This window comes from Hyperolius riggenbachi, chromosome 10 (assembly GCF_040937935.1).
Source record: "Hyperolius riggenbachi isolate aHypRig1 chromosome 10, aHypRig1.pri, whole genome shotgun sequence".
Lineage (NCBI taxonomy): Eukaryota > Metazoa > Chordata > Amphibia > Anura > Hyperoliidae > Hyperolius > Hyperolius riggenbachi.
In genome coordinates, this window is record NC_090655.1 from 218611495 (window position 1) to 218629116 (window position 17622).

The following is a 17622-nucleotide window of genomic DNA, read 5'->3' on the forward strand; positions in this document are numbered from 1 at the left end:
CATTTACAGAGGTATTTCTCCCACCCAGCATGGGTATGTGTAAAAATACACCCCAAAACACATTGTACTACTTCTCCCGGGTACGGCGATACCACATGTGTGGCACTTTTTTGCACCCTAACTGCGCTAAAGGGCCCAAAGTCCAATGAGTACCTTTAGGATTTCACAGGTCATTTTGCGGAATTTGATTTCCAGACTACTCCTCACGGTTTAGGGCCCCTAAAATGCCAGGGCAGTATAGGAACCCCACAAATGACCCCATTTTAGAAAGAAGACACCCCAAGGTATTCCGTTAGGAGTATGGTAAGTTCATAGAAGATTTTTTTTTTTTGTCACAAGTTAGCGGAAAATTACATTTTGTGAAAAAAATCACTTAAGATCAATTTCCACTAACTTGTGACAAAAATTAAAATCTTCTATGAACTCACCATACTGCTAACGGAATACCTTGGGGTGTCTTCTTTCTAAAATGGGGTCATTTGTGGGGTTCTTATACTGCCCTGGCATTTTAGGGGCCCTAAACCGTGAGGAGTAGTCTGGAAATCAAATTCCGCAAAATGACCTGTGAAATCCTAAAGGTACTCATTGGACTTTGGGCCCTTTAGCGCAGTTAGGGTGCAAAAAAGTGCCACACATGTGGTATTGCCGTACTCGGGAGAAGTAGTACAATGTGTTTTGGGGTGTATTTTTACACATACCCATGCTGGGTGGGAGAAATACCTCTGTAAATGACAATCTTTTGATTTTTTTACACACAATTGTCCATTTACAGAGTTATTTCTCCCACCCAGCATGGGTATGTGTAAAAATACACCCCAAAACACATTGTACTACTTCTCCCGAGTACGGCAATACCACATGTGTGGCACTTTTGTGCACCCTAACTGCGCTAAAGGGCCCAAAGTCCAATGAGTACCTTTAGGATTTCACAGGTCATTTTGCGGAATTTGATTTCCAGACTACTCCTCACGGTTTAGGGCCCCTAAAATGCCAGGGCAGTATAGGAACCCCACAAATGACCCCATTTTAGAAAGAAGACACCCCAAGGTATTCCGTTAGGAGTATGGTGAGTTCATAGAAGATTTTATTTTTTGTCACAAGTTAGTGGAAAATGACACTTTGTGAAAAAAACAATAAAAAACAATTTTCCGCTAACTTTTGACAAAAAAAAAAATCTTCTATGAACTCACCATACTCCTAACGGAATACCTTGGGGTGTCTTCTTTCTAAAATGGGGTCATTTGTGGGGTTCCTATACTGCCCTGGCATTTTAGGGGCCCTAAACCGTGAGGAGTAGTCTGGAAATCAAATTCCGCAAAATGACCTGTGAAATCCTAAAGGTACTCATTGGACTTTGGGCCCTTTAGCGCAGTTAGGGTGCAAAAAAGTGCCACACATGTGGTATCGCCGTACTCGGGAGAAGTAGTACAATGTGTTTTGGGGTGTATTTTTACACATACCCATGCTGGGTGGGAGAAATAACTCTGTAAATGGACAATTGTGTGTAAAAAAATCAAAAGATTGTCATTTACAGCGGTATTTCTCCCACCCAGCATGGGTATGTGTAAAAATACACCCCAAAACACATTATACTACTTCTCCCGAGTACGGCGATACCACATGTGTGGCACTTTTTTGCACCTTAACTGCGTTAAGGGGCCCAGAGTCCAATGAGTACCTTTAGGCTTTACAGGGGTGCTCACAATTTAGCACCCCGCCCACTTGCTAGGACAGTTAACAAACCCCACAAATGACCCCATTTTGGAAAGAATACACAACAAGGTATTCCATGAGGGTAATGGTGAGGTCATTGAAAATTTTATTTTTTGTCACAAGTAAACGGAAAATGACACTTTGTTAAAAAAAAATAAAAAAAAAATTCTGCTAACTTGTGACAAAAACTAAAATCTTTTATGAACTCACCGTGCACCTCACATAATACTTTAGGGTGTCCTCTTTCCAAAATGGGGTCATTTGTGGAGTCTGTCCTGGCATTTTAGGGTCTCTGCAATCATTACATGTATGGCCAGTATTAGGAGTTTCTGCTATACTCCTTATATTGGGTATACAAGTAACGCACTCTGGGCTGAAAGGAAAAATGAACGGCAAACATACCTTGCTCCACATCAATGGCAGATCTTCCTCCACATCAATGGCAGTGATAACCTCAGGAGAGAGACACCCCGTGCCACCCTGCACTCAGGGTGAGCCACCAACTTATGTGACTGGGCCTCAGAACTTTAGTATACAGCATTATGCCTGTAGGATACAGCAATATGCCTGCCAATAGAGATGACTCTGTGTGGCATTAAAGCATCATCATAGGCCCAAATCACATATAAACCGGGGGTGTCCACACTCAAGGGAAATTCAAACATGCCGTCTTGTATCGCCAACCCAGGACAGATCAGCAATATCAAGCATGGAAACCGATCCTTCTTCCCACTTTTATGCTTACCCGTTTGGTCTTCAAGCTTACCTCTCCTCTCCCTGCGACAATGTGCAAAAGACCACTGAGTGTGTGCCTACTCCTGTGTCTGGAGTTCCCTAGGTTCTAATAGTGTACCTGCTCGTGGTACCTCTCAAAACACGGCCCTACGCATAGGCCAGGCTGGTCAGGACAGCGGGGACAATAAAAACTGGTGTCATTCCTTCTTCCAGTCCTGCTGCAGACACGACAACGTTTTCTTCGGATGCGTTGACCTGGGGCACACGGAATCTGATAGGCGTAATGCCTACCATGCAGTCGGCTAGTTGCATCTGGGGGGGGGGGGGGCCTGGCACCTCCTGGATACAGGATGTCCAGAATGATCTGTTCCTGAAATTGGAGGAAAGATCCAGTTCTCCCAGCCTTACTGTAGAGAACAAAGCTGTTGTAAACTGCCAATTGAATCAGATAAAAAGACACTTTCTTATACCAGCGTCTTGTTTTCCGGGTCATTAAATAGGGCGCTAACCTCTGGTCATTGAAGTCCACCCCTCCCATGTTGACATTATATTCGTGGACGACAAGGGGCTTTTCAATGACCTTAGTTGCCCGTTGAATTTGGACTGTCGTGTCTGTGTGAATGGTGGACAGAAAGTAAACGTCCCTCTTGTCCCTCCATTTCACCGCGAGCAGGTCTTCAGTACGCAAGGCGACCCTCTGCCCCCGTAAAAGTCTGGTGGTAACGAGCCGTTGGGGGAAGCCCTGGCGACTAGGCCGCGCAGTGCCACAGCATCGGATTCCTTCTAACTTTAAGTGCTGAAAGAGGGCCACACTTGTGTAATAATTGTCCACAAAAAGATGGTACCCCTTCTGGAACAAAGGTGACACCAAGTCCCACACAACCTTTCCACTGCTCCCCAGGTAGTCAGGGCATCCGACCGGCTCCAATTTTGAGTCTTTTCCCTCATAGACCCTAAAACGACATGTATAGCCTGTGGCCCTTTCACAGAGCTTATACAGTTTCACCCCATACCGGGCGCGCTTGCTTGGGATGTACTGTTTGATGCCAAGGCGCCCGGTAAAGCGTAAGAGGGACTCGTCTACGCAGATGTTCTGTTCAGGGATATAAGCATCTGCAAATGTTGAGGACAGGTGGTCTATGAGGGGCCGAATTTTGTGGAGCCGGTCATAAGCAGGGTGGCCCCTTTCATGACAGGTTTCGTCGTCGTTGAAGTGCAGGAAGCGCAGGATGGACTCAAATCGTGTCCTGGACATGGCAGCAGGGTACAAGGGAACATGATGTACTGGGTTCGTAGACCAATACGACCGCAATACATTCTGTTTCATTAGTCCCAAGTGAAGGATAAGGGCCAAAAAGATTTCAATGTCGGAAACTTGGACTGGTTTCCACCCGAAAGGCTGGGCATACATGCTATCCGGGTTCTCGGTGATGAATTGTGTGGCTTTACGGTTGGTCTCAACCACAATTAAGTCCAAGAGAACCTGGGTGATGAACAGCTGCAAAAATTCTAGGGCCGTTCCTAGATGAGCTGTTGCCACCTGGACTCCAGACTGGGCGGTGAAAGGGGGCACTACGGGTGCGGCGGAATCAGGGGATTGCCAATCTGGTTGTGCCAGCACCTCTGGGAGTCTATGGGTACTACGGGCCCGTCTTCTTCTTGGTGGCTGCGACGGGGGTACTACTGCACTTGCCACCGTACCAGTTTCAACTTCCATGCTGACGCTCACCACTTCGTCAGGGTCTACGGAAGCACTGGCACTAAGTCCAGGAGATGCTGCGCTGCTGGTGCCTGCCTCACCAAGAAAACTATCAACAGCGCTAGCACCACCCTGCTGCCCTTGAGGCGGATCCTGCGCCACCTGCGGTCTAACGACTTGGGGTCTGGTACGCCTGGCTCTAGCCGGGACCATAGCCTCGTCATCACTATCGGTCAGGGAACCACTGCTTTCTACAGGTTCAAATTCGGACCCGGAAGATTCGACGGATGATTCTTCCCAAAAGAACTCATCCGACTGGTCCATGTACCTGTATACCTCGTCATCGGAAAGCCCCCTTCTTGCCATTTTGGATTGCTAAATTGATGGGGTTTTCCTCCGAGACTACCCAGAAAAAAAAGAGCACCTACCTAGCAAAAAGGGAGTATTTGAGAGGTATTGGGGTTGGTGGGAAGTGGGGTCTCAGAGGCAATCAAACAATCACGGGACAATCAAATACAATTACAGCACAATCGACTCCAATCACAGCACAATCAAATCTGATGCACTCGGAAGGTGATGGGGGGAGGGTGGGATTGGGTGTGGCGGGAAGTGGGGTCTCAGGCAATCAAACAATCACGGGGCAATCGAAGCCGATCACGGGACAATCAAATACAATTACAGCACAATCGACTCCAATCACAGCACAAGCAAATCTGATGCACTCGGAAGGTGATGGGGGGAGGGTGGGATTGGGTGTGGCGGGAAGTGGGGTCTCAGGCAATCAAACAATCACGGGGCAATCGAAGCCGATCACGGGACAATCAAATACAATTACAGCACAATCGACTCCAATCACAGCACAAGCAAATCTGATGCACTCGGAAGGTGGTGGTTGGAGGTGGTGGGGGGGGAGGGTGGGGTTGGGTGTGGTGGGGGGGGGGGAGGGTGGGGTTGGGTGTGGTGGGAAGTGGGGTCTCAGGCAATCAAACAATCACGGGACAATCGAAGCAGATCACGGGACAATCAAATACAATCGCAGCACAATCAAATACAAGCGCAGCACAATCGAATACAAGCGCAGCACAGTCAAATACAATGCACTTGGACGGTGATTAGGGGGGGGGTCTGAGGGCGATTTGAGGGGGTGGGGGGTTGATCAGGAGCCCGCACGGGGCAGACTGAGTCCTGATCTGATGAGAGGCAGACACAGGGGGTTACTGATCAAAGATCAGTTAGTGATCGCTGGGGAGGACAGATGTAAACAAAGAGCAGGGGATGTAATCAGGCGGGGGGTATGAGGGCAATCGAGGGCCTGGGCAGGTGATCGGTTACCCCCGCGGGGCAGTTAGGGTCTGCTCTGATGGGTGGGGGTGCTGAGGGGTGATGGACAGGTGATAGACAGGTGATCAGAGGGAGATCAGAGGGGGATCAGGGGGTAAGGTAGCTGTATACAGATGTATACAGTATACAGGGGGGTAGTCTGGGATGGGGTCTGGGGGTGATCTAAAGGTAAGGGGGGGGATCAGGGGTGACTAGGAGGCAGTTAGGGACCTAAACTAAGGGGCAGCGTCGCTAGTTAGTGGCAGGTGGGGGGGGTGGGGGTTTTGCAGGGGTGCAAGGGTGCTGGCAGGGGTCTGCTGGGGTGATCAGGGGGGGTATGAGGCCTGGGGTGGGTGATCAGGGGGGCTGTTAGGCAAAAAACCGCTGTGCAATGTGTACTTACTAAGTGCTTCCTCCTCGCTAGTGGTCTCAGCAACAATGAGACCACGAGGCGAGAAGGAAGCACGTATAAGGCACTTTGTTTACCTAACAAAGTGCCTTATACTGTCTGATTGGCTGGAAATACGGATTCCTCCGCTCGCCGGCTCTGCTAAGTGGCCGGCGAGCGGAGACAAAATGCCAGGCTTCCAACTCCCGGCGGAGGATCGCGTCACTGATGACGCGATCGCTCCGCCCATGCCCCTACAAGGACCGCCGCCATTTGTCAATACGGCGGTCCTTGCGGGGTGCACTTCCCGGCCGCCATTTGTCTATACGGCGGTCGGGAAGTAGTTAAGCTTAGTACTGATTACCTCACTTTTGACTTGGCTTTTATTTGACTATTCTCAATCCTGAAGCCAGTTACTGACCTCAGCTTGGTTATCGGAAATCCCCTTGTCTGCTGCCTGCCTCAACCCGGATTAACTCCGCCAGCCTCTGACCCTTGCCCGTTTACCGTTACGAATTTTGCTATACTGGGAAACAAATTGCATTATGTGGATGGGGCATGACATTCTGGAGTTTACTGGCAATGGGGGCATGGCTGTACAGGTTTTCTTTTCTATTTGATGTGACTGAACTGACTATTACTAGGATTGGGAGAGGACAACAATACTCTATTTCTCAACCAGGGTTCCCTGAGTACTCTGCAGGGCTTCCTTGGCATTTTCCCCAACGTGGGTGTTGAGGGTAGTATGATAGAGAGAACACTATAATAGTAGGTACTGTAAGAAGAAACACAACATTGGGGGGGGGGGGGGGTCAGAAAAATAATGAGCACGATAAAACAAGCTCTAGAATAAGGAGACATTATAATGAAGGGCACTGTAATAGTGGGTAGTGGCATAAACAGCCACACCAAATTTTAAAGACCATGCCACCTACAAAATAAATTCCTTGAGATCCAAAAATTACTTGCAGGAGTTCCTTGGGATCCAAAAAGTGTTTTCATGGTTCCTCCAGGGTAAAAAGGTTGAGAAAGGTTGCTCTATAGCATATGTAAAGTGACAACTAGAAAATTGGCAACAAGTTACAACAGTTATATAAATGTCTCTTGTATGGCAATTACTTCAAATGGGATGATCAGGATTGTGGCAGGAGTACTATGACCTCCTTTTTTTAACCACTTCAGTACCACAGTGATAAACCCCCCTAAAGACCAGACCATTTTTTATTAAAAGTGCCACTGCAGCTTTAACCACTTCGGGACCACAGTCTTTTCGCCCCTTAAGGACCAGAGCCTTTTTCTCCATTCAGACCACTGCAGCTTTCACGGTTTATTGCTCGGTCATACAACCTACCACCTAAATGAATTTTACCTCCTTTTCTTGTCACTAATACAGCTTTCTTTTGATGCTATTTGATTGCTGCTGCGAGTTTTACTTTTTATTATATTCATCAAAAAAGACATGAATTTTGTCAAAAAAATGACTTTTTTAACTTTCTGTGCTGACATTTTTCAAATAAAGTAAAATTTCCTATACATTTGAGCGCGAAAGTTATTCTGCTACATGTCTTTGATAAAAAAAAAAACATTCAGTGTATATTTATTGGATTGGGTAAAAGTTATAGCGTTTACAAACTATGGTGCCAAAAGTGAATTTTCCCATTTTCAAGCATCTCTGACTTTTCTGCGCACCTGTCATGTTTCATGAGGGGCTAAAATTCCAGGATAGTACAAATACCCCCCAAATGACCCCATTTTGGAAAGAAGACATCCCAAAGTATTCAGTGAGAGGCATGGTGAGTTCATAGAAGATTTTATTTTTTGTCACAAGTTAGCGGAAAATGACAGTTTGTGACAAAAAAAAAAAAAAAAAAAAAGTTTCCATTTCTTCTAACTTGCGACAAAAAAAAATGAAATCTGCCACGGACTCACTATGCTCCTCTCTGAATACCTTGAAGTGTCTACTTTCCAGAATGGGGTCATTTGTGGGGTGTGTTTACTGTCCTGGCATTTGGGGGGTGCCTAATTGTAAGCACCCCTGTAAAGCCTAAAGATGCTCATTGGACTTTGGGCCCCTTAGCGCAGTTAGGCCGCAAAAAAGTGCCACACATGTGGTATTGCCGTACTCAGGAAAAGTAGTATAATGTGTTTTGGGGTGTATTTTTACACATACACATGCTGGGTGGGAGAAATATCTCCGTAAATGACAATTTTTTTATTTTTTTTACACACAATTGTCTATTTATAGAGATATTTCTCCCACTCAGCATGGGTATGTGGAAAAATACACCCCAAAACACATTATACTACTTCTCCTGAGTACGGCGATACCACATGTGTGGCACTTTTTTGCACCCTAACTGCGCTAAGGGGCCCAAAGTCCAATGAGTACCTTTAGGATTTCACAGGTCATTTTGAGAAATTTCGTTTCAAGACTACTCCTCACGGTTTAGGGCCCCTAAAATGCCAGGACAGTATAGGAACCCCACAAATTACCCCATTTTAGAAAGAAGACACCCCAAGGTATTCCGTTAGATGTATGGTGAGTTCATAGAAGATTTTTTTTTTTTGTCACAAGTTAGCGGAAATTGATTTTAATTGTTTTTTTTCACAAAGTGTCATTTTCCGCTAACTTGTGACAAAAAATAAAATCTTCTATGAACTCGCCATTCTCCTAACGGAATACCTTGGGGTGTCTTCTTTCTAAAATGGAGTCATTTGTGGGGTTCCTATACTGCCCTGGCATTTTAGGGGCCCTAAACCGTGAGGAGTAGTCTTGAAACCAAATGTGGCAAAATGACCTGTGAAATCCTAAAGGTACTCATTGGACTTTGGGCCCCTTAGCGCACTTAGGGTGCAAAAAAGTGCCACACATGTGGTACCGCCGTACTCAGGAGAAGTAGTATAATGTGTTTTGGGGTGTATTTTTACACATACCCATGCTGGGTGGGAGAAATATCTCTGTAAATGACAATTATTTGATTTTTTTTACACACAATTGTCCATTTACAGAGAGATTTCTCCCACCCAGCATGGGTATGTATAAAAATACACCCCAAAACACATTATACTACTTCTTCTGAGTACGGCGATACCACATGTGTGACACTTTTTTGCAACCTAGGTGCGCTAAGGGGCCTAACGTCCTATTCACAGGTCATTTTGAGGCATTTGGATTCTAGACTACTCCTCACGGTTTAGGGCCCCTAAAATGCCAGGGCAGTATAGGAACCCCACAAGTGACCCCATTTTAGAAAGAAGACACCCCAAGGTATTCTGTTAGGAGTATGGTGAGTTCATAGAAGATTTTTTTTTTGTCACAAGTTAGCGGAAAATGACACTTTGTGAAAAAAAAAACAATACATATCAATTTCCGCTAACTTGTGACAAAAAATAAAATCTTCTATGAACTCATCATACACCTAAAAGAATACCTTGGGGTGTCTTCTTTCTAAAATGGGGTCACTTGTGGGGTTCCTATACTGCCCTGGCATTTTAGGGGCCCTAAACCGTGAGGAGTAGTCTTGAACCCAAATGTCTCAAAATGACCTGTGAAATCCTAAAGGTACTCATTGGACTTTGGGCCCCTTAGCACAGTTAGGCTGCAAAAAAGTGTCACACATGTGGTATCGCCGTACTCAGAAGAAGTAGTATAATGTGTTTTGTGGTGTATTTTTACATATAACCATGCTGGGTGGGAGAAATATCTCTGTAAATGACACATTTTTTTATTTGTTTTACACACAATTGTCCATTTACAGAGAGATTTCTCCCACCCAGCATGGGTATGTGTAAAAATACACCACAAAACACATTATACTACTTCTCCTGAGTATGGCGATACCACATGTGTGACACTTTTTTGCAGCCTAGGTGCGCTAAGGGGCCCAACGTCCTATTCACAGGTCATTTTGAGGCATTTGTTTTCTAGACTACTCCTCACGGTTTAGGGCCCCTAAAATGCCAGGGCAGTATAGGAACCCCACTAGTGACCCCATTTTAGAAAGAAGACACCCCAAGGTATTCCGTTAGGGGTATGGTGAGTTCATAGAAGATTTTATTTTTTCTCACAAGTTAGTGAAAAATGACACTTTGTGAAAAAAACAATAACAATCCAATTTCCGCTAACTTTTGACAAAAAATAAAATATTCTATGAACTCATCATACACCTAACAGAATACCTTGGGGTGTCTTCTTTCTAAAATGGGGTCACTTGTGGGGTTCCTATACTGCCCTGGCATTTTACGGGCCCAAAACTGTGAGTAGTCTGGAAACCAAATTTCTCAAAATGACTGTTCAGGGGTATAAGCATCTGCAAATTTTGATGACAGGTGGTCTATGAGGGGGCAAATTTTGTGGAATCGGTCATAAGCAGGGTGGCCTCTTAGATGACAGGATGTATTGGGCCTGATCTGATGGATAGGAGTGCTAGGGGGGTGACAGGAGGTGATTGATGGGTGTCTCAGGGGGCGGTTAGAGGGGAAAATAGATGCAATCAATGCACTGGGGAGGTGATCGGAAGGGGGTCTGAGGGGGATCTGAGGGTTTGGCCGAGTGATCAGGAGCCCACACGGGGCAAATTAGGGCCTGATCTGATGGGTAGGTGTGCTAGGGGGTGACAGGAGGTGATTGATGGGTGTCTCAAGGTGTGATTAGAGGGGGGAAATAGATGCAAGCAATGCACTGGCGAGGTGATCAGGGCTGGGGTCTGAGGGCGTTCTGAGGTGTGGGCGGGTGATTGGGTGCCCGCAAGGGGCAGATTAGGGTCTAATCTGATGGGTAACAGTGACAGGTGGTGATGGGGGTGATTGATGGGTAATTAGTGGGTGTTTAGAGGAGAGAATAGATGTAAACAATGGATTTGGGAGGTGATCTGATGTCGGATCTGCGGGCGATCTATTGGTGTGGGTGGGTGATCAGATTGCCCGCAAGGGGCAGGTTAGGGGCTGATTGATGGGTGGCAGTGACAGGGGGTGATTGATGGGTGGCAGTGACAGGGGGTGATTGATGGGTGATTGACAGGTAATCAGTGGGTTATTACAGGGGAGAACAGATGTAAATATTGCACGGGCGAATTGATAAGGGGGGGGGGGTCTGAGGGCAATCTGAGCGTGTGGGCAGGTGATTGGGTGCCCGCAAGGGGCAGATTAGGGTCTAATCTGATGGGTAACAGTGACAGGTGGTGATAGGGGGTGATTGATGGGTAATTAGTGGGTGTTTAGAGGAGAGAATAGATGTAAACAATGGATTTGGGAGGTGATCTGATGTCGGATCTGCGGGCGATCTATTGGTGTGGGTGGGTGATCAGATTGCCCGCAAGGGGCAGGTTAGGGGCTGATTGATGGGTGGCAGTGACAGGGGGTGATTGATGGGTGGCAGTGACAGGGGGTGATTGATGGGTGATTGACAGGTAATCAGTGGGTTATTACAGGGGAGAACAGATGTAAATATTGCACGGGCGAATTGATAAGGGGGGGGGGGTCTGAGGGCAATCTGAGCGTGTGGGCAGGTGATTGGGTGCCCGCAAGGGGCAGATTAGGGTCTAATCTGATGGGTAACAGTGACAGGTGGTGATAGGGGGTGATTGATGGGTAATTAGTGGGTGTTTAGAGGAGAGAATAGATGTAAACAATGGATTTGGGAGGTGATCTGATGTCGGATCTGCGGGCGATCTATTGGTGTGGGTGGGTGATCAGATTGCCCGCAAGGGGCAGGTTAGGGGCTGATTGATGGGTGGCAGTGACAGGGGGTGATTGATGGGTGGCAGTGACAGGGGGTGATTGATGGGTGATTGACAGGTAATCAGTGGGTTATTACAGGGGAGAACAGATGTAAATATTGCACGGGCGAATTGATAAGGGGGGGGGGTCTGAGGGCAATCTGAGCGTGTGGGCAGGTGATTGGGTGCCCGCAAGGGGCAGATTAGGGTCTAATCTGATGGGTAACAGTGACAGGTGGTGATGGGGGTTATTGATGGGTAATTAGTGGGTGTTTAGAGGAGAGAATAGATGTAAACAATGGATTTGGGAGGTGATCTGATGTCGGATCTGCGGGCGATCTATTGGTGTGGGGGGGTGATCAGATTGCCCGCAAGGGGCAGATCAGGGGCTGATTGATGGGTGGCAGTGACAGGGGGTGATTGACGGGTGATTGACAGGTGATTGACAGGTGATTGACAGGTGATTGACAGGTGATCAGGGGGGATAGATGCATACAGTACACGGGGGGGGGGGTCTGGGGGGGGGTCTGGGGAGAATCTGAGGGGTGGGGGGGTGATCAGGAGGGAGTAGGGGGCAGATTAGGGACTTAAAAAAAAAATAGCGTTGACAGATAGTGACAGGGAGTGATTGATGGGTGATTAGGGGGGTGACTGGGTGCAAACAGTGGTCTGGGGGGTGGGCAGGGGGGGGTCTGAGGGGTGCTGTGGGCGATCAGGGGGCAGGGGGGGGGAAATCAGTGTGCTTGGGTGCAGACTAGGGTGGCTGCAGCCTGCCCTGGTGGTCCCTCGGACACTGGGACCACCAGGGCAGGAGGCAGCCAGTATAATAGGCTTTGTATACATTACAAAGCCTATTATACACTGTTGCAGCGGCGATCCGGATGCCAGTAACCCGCCGGCGCTTCCGAACGGCCGGCGGGTTACGGCGAACGGGGGGCGGAGCCAGTCCCCGGCGGCTGATCGCGTCACGAATGACGCGATTGCCGCATAGCCACTCCCGCAGCCGCCCCCGCCGATGGGCGTATTGCGGTCGTTTGGGACCGGTCTTTGCCGCCGCCCATCGGCTGGGGGCGGTCGTTAAGTGGTTAAGGGATCGCTGCAGGGCCACACAACACAGCACACAAATTAATCCCCCCCCCCTTTTCTCCCCACCAACAGAGCTACCTGTTGGTGGGGTCTGATCGCCCCCCAGATGTTTATTTTTTTTTATAAATATTTATTGTGTTTATTTTTTATTTAAACATATATTTTTTTTATTTTTAACATACACCCTCCCTCCCCCGACCAGGCTATCACAGCGATCGGCTGTGATAGGCTTAAGTAGGCTGACCAGGCGTCCTCTTTTGCCCGGACAGGTCCACTTTTTCTGACCTGTCCGGGGCGTCAGGGCGGGTTTTTGAAATGTCCGGGTAGGTAGTGGGTAGGTAGTGAAGAGAGCCGTTTGGGAGCTGAACAGGAGCCGGCTCTTTGGAGTGAGTCGCTCCACCAGCTGTTCTATGAGTAGCTCCATGCGCCCCCTCCTTCTCTTGTTTATAGCAGGAGCGTCTGTGTTGCCTTAGAAACAAGGCTCTCTTCCTGCTTCCTGTGGCCACGCTGTGAAACACGCTCTGTCCCTTTCCTTCTTCCCTCCAGCCAGCCAGTCTGCTCCAGTGTGCAGGGACACTTCACCTTCCCCAAAGCTACTTAGGACAGTGCAGTGTGACATCCAGCCAATTGGTCCCTGGTGAGCTGTCTCTCATTGCGCTCTGCCTTTACTCTTTTCTCTGCACAGACACTGCTCCTTGGACATCACCTTTTGCCCAGCAGTCCCCCTACCCCCTCTCTCCCTCCTTTCATGCTGCTGCCTTAACCCTTGGAGCTCTGTTTTCTTACCATGCTACACTTAATTTGCAACATCAGGGTTTTTCTCTTGTGTTTTTAAAAGGTGGTCACTCACTTAGGTTTGCACTTTTCTTACTATCTCCTGCAGTTTATTTGGCATATTAACTAGTTCACCCCCAAGGGTTTTTATCCTAACGGACCAGAGCAATTTTCAGTTGTCAGTGCTCCTCCCTTTTATTCCCTAATAACTTTATTAATGATCTATACCTCACCACCAATTAGGCTTTCTGTGGATAGTACATTTTGCTAAGAATTTATTTATTCTAAATGCGTTTTAATGAGAAAAACAGAAAAAAGGCAAAAAATCATTATTTCTCAGTTTTCAGCCATTTTAGGTTTAAAATTAAACATTCTCCTGTGGATAAAACAAACACGTTTTATTTGCGCAGTTGTCCCGATTATTAATCCGTTTAAATGATGTCCCTATCACAATGTATGGCGACAGTATATTATTTTGAAATATAAGGGTTATTTTTCTGTTCTGTTTTTTTTTTTTTTGTTCTGGCCATAATTACAAGCCCCTATGTAATAAATTAAAATAAATTTTTCCACATAAAATATAGATGAAAAAAAGCTGAGTTGTCCCGATTATTAATCCGTTTAAATGATGTCCCTATCACAATGTATGGCGACAGTATATTATTTTGAAATATAAGTGTTATTTTTCTGTTCTGTTTTTTTTTTTTTTTGTTCTGGCCATAATTACAAGCCCCTATGTAATAAATTAAAAAAAATTTTTCCACATAAAATATAGATTAAAAAAGCGGAGTCCCTAAGGCAACTATTTATTTATTTTTTTAAGCTGATTCTTTTTTACAAGTGTTTTTCTTTTTTTTGGGGGGGGAGGGTTGGAAGTGTAATTTTATTAATGATTTGTATGTACTTGAAAATGTGTGTATTTTGTGGGTGTAATATACTTTTTGGCCACAAGATGGCTCTAGTAAACACTCGTTATAGGAAGTGTTAATTTTTATTTTTTTTTTACACTTTATTTAATTACACTTTATTTGTTACATTTCCTGTTTTTGTGAATGGACGTAGCCGCTGTTCGCGGTCACGTCCATTCACTCCAGGCACTGCGAATGGGTAGAGGACCGTTCGGTCTTTTTCCCTAATCACCCAGCACGGGATCCCGACGGAAACAGCGGCGGTAGCGGCGCGCACACGGCGGTAGCAGCGGCAGGAATGCGCGACATATTAAAACGTCATGTTGCCGTTAATAGCGGTAAGCATGACGTTTTATTATGTTAGGATGTCGGTAAATAGTTAATATTTAGTATTTATAAAGCAACAACATCTTCTAAACACAGCACTGTACACAGTATATTGTCTTGTCATTTAGCTGTCTCTCAGTGGAGCTCACAATCTAATCCCCACCATAGTCATATGTCTATGTATGTATCGTGTAATGTAAATATCGTAGTCTAGGGCAATTTTGGGGGAAGCCAATTAACTTATCTGTATGTTTTTGGGATGTGGAGGAAACCGGAGTGCCTGAAGGAAACCCACACAGACACGGGGAGAACGTACAACCTACATGCAAATAGTGCCCTGGCTGTGATTGGAACCAAGGACCCAGCACTGGAAGGCGAGAGTGCTATCCACTACACCACCACCAGTGTTCTCCCCAGGCTTTTAGCCGGGTGTTCCACCCGGCTAGATTTGGTGACCACCCGGCTGTCATCGGCTCACCTCTTCACCTCCTCCTAGGCTGTAAGCACAGTTGCCCAGCATTTTCAACTCGCACCACCCGGCTACTTTTCCATGCCACCCGGCTGGAAAAAAATTTGTCGGGAGAACACTGACCATGTAGAAAAGGGGTGTGTGGTGTGTGTTAATGGGCAGAGTTTAGGGCGCCAGAGCTTATATGCCTATAGGCTTCTGAACTGTAAATCCGGCCCTGAGGATGGCACAGGACAGCTGATTCATTGAACGGCTCGCAATCCAGCTCACGATCCAGCTCATGATCAGTAGCTCATGACTCAGAACTGAGGGCCCACAGCATCCCTGGCACGCAGATCATGCACCAGACGTGACACAGATGGCACACACAGGCAGGAGTAAAGTAAAGCAGGGCAACAAGTAACAGCAAGTGGCAACATAACCACAGGTAGACAGGACAAGGCAGAGCACTGAGCGAGCAACAAGCGGGCGGCAAGCAGAGCGGAACACCAAGGCAGAGCACTAAGCGAGCGGCACCAAGCGGCAGCCATGGCGACCTTCCGAAACGTCTCACAGGTACGGCTCAGAGCGTCATGCCTGCACACGCCAGCACTCCCACACTCCTGTGAACCTGCGACCTCCAAGCACACTGCTAAGTTGTATATTTGGCCCCACCCATGACCACGCCCACATGCTGTTGTGATTGTCCTCTTTTTTGGAAATCAAAATATGGTCACCCTAGGCTTCAGCCTATCCCTGCCGATTGCTCCTGTGTCCCACAGGGGGACAGCCGTGTCACATGGCTGTCCCCAGTACAGCGCTGTACTATGTACTATGTTTATAAATGGCGGTGTCACCGTCTAACAGTCTCTGGGCGGCGATCTCTGCTAGGAGACTGAAGGTGCAGGTGCGCAGCCTGTGCGCGATCTCCTGCACAAGCCAGCTCCAGGACCTGACGCCAATTGGTGTTAGGCGGTCCTGGGGCTGCCGCCGCGGTCACGCCCGTTGGCGTAAGGCGGTCTTAGGTTAGTTAAAAAAAAAAGAAGTATGTTCACCCTGACTTTTGCCCAAAAAATAATCAATTACAAGAATCATACAATTACTTACCTCTTCCAACAGGCTCTATTCACAAAACTTCTCATACATTACTTATCACCTAAGTCAGGCTTTTTCAACCAGGGTTCCTTGAGGACTCTGCAGGGGTTCCTTGGCATTTTACCCCATCGTGGGGGAAGTATAATAGAGCACACTATAATTGGTGGTACTGTAACAAGAAGCACTAAATTGGGGGGTCAGGAGACAGTATAATGAGTGGCAGTGTAATAGAAGATAGTGAAATTAGCAGCCTAACCTACTTAAAGACCATGCCTCCTGAAAAATAAATGTAGGGGTTCCTCGAGACCAAAAAATTGTTTGCAGGGGTTCCTTGAGATCCAAAAGTTATTTACAGGGTTCCTCCAAGGTAAAAAGGTTGAGAAAGGCTGACCTAAGTGATAAAATTAACCTTTCAGCACATTTACAAGGAAAATATTCACTCAAAGTAAGTTATTCCTGATTAGCCTCATTTCAATATTACTGTTCTTACCTTAATTATATTTTTGCTGTTTGGAATCTTGAACATTTAACTTACATGAGGTGAAAAGGCTTTATGAATCATGCCCAACAACCGTCTCTTGTCCAATCCCTGCTGTGTTACATCGCTTCCTTTCTTTGCATTAACTTTTTCTCTCTTTGGTTTCATTACTTCTTGTTTGTGCGTTCCACCTGGGAGAGGTGTGATCGCCATCTTGTGGTGAATAGCCGAACTGCAGCCTTTGTTTATGGGATCTTCTGACCTACACTAATCCATCGATGTTTTATTATTATTAATAATTGTATTACCACCACCACCCAGGGACGGATCAAGACCAAGTTGCGCCTGGGGCAAGGTCAGGTTTTGGCGCCTAAAGGTCCGGTTTTGGCGCCTAAACTGGCATTCATTTTGCCGCCTTTTTAAGAATTCAACAAACTGCGCCTGGGGCAAGATACCCGCTCGCCCCCCCCTAGATCCGTCCCTGCCACCACCACCACCACCACCACCACCACCACCACCACCACCACCATCCATCATCATCATCATCATCATCATCATCTGTCACTGCACAACAACTATGGATACATTCCATTCTATCATAAAAACACTAATAATAATATCTCTTCTTGCAGTCCTATTTATTAGTTATTTTCCAGAGATACAGTCATCTCATAAACACTGTAAGGTCATTGGCGCATTATGTCTAGGTGTCCCGTGGCAGTGAGCGTTAGCTTACCAGGGTGTTTGGCTTTTTTTGTAGTGTTCCATGCTGCACTTTATCTATATCTATAATACTTCCTGTTTAACAGGCAGCCAGGGCCGGTTTAAGCAACAATGGGGCCCCAGGGCAAAATAAACCTGGGGGGGCCCCCCAACAGATACCCCGGAGCAAAAATTGGCATTAAGGGACCTTTTTTGCAGCTGGTATAGTCAG

General features: G+C 46.8%; 1 protein-coding gene across 1 annotated transcript in view; it reads right to left on the reverse strand.

The window, feature by feature from the left end:
- The window catches only part of LOC137536819 (zinc finger protein 208-like), a 75810-nt gene extending 59017 nt beyond the window's left edge, over positions 1 to 16793 (reverse strand). Inside the window, 1 exon segment of the mRNA XM_068259015.1 lies at positions 16701 to 16793. The gene's annotated coding sequence lies outside the window, so the exon portion shown is untranslated.
- Between the last annotated feature and the right edge of the window lie 829 nt (positions 16794 to 17622).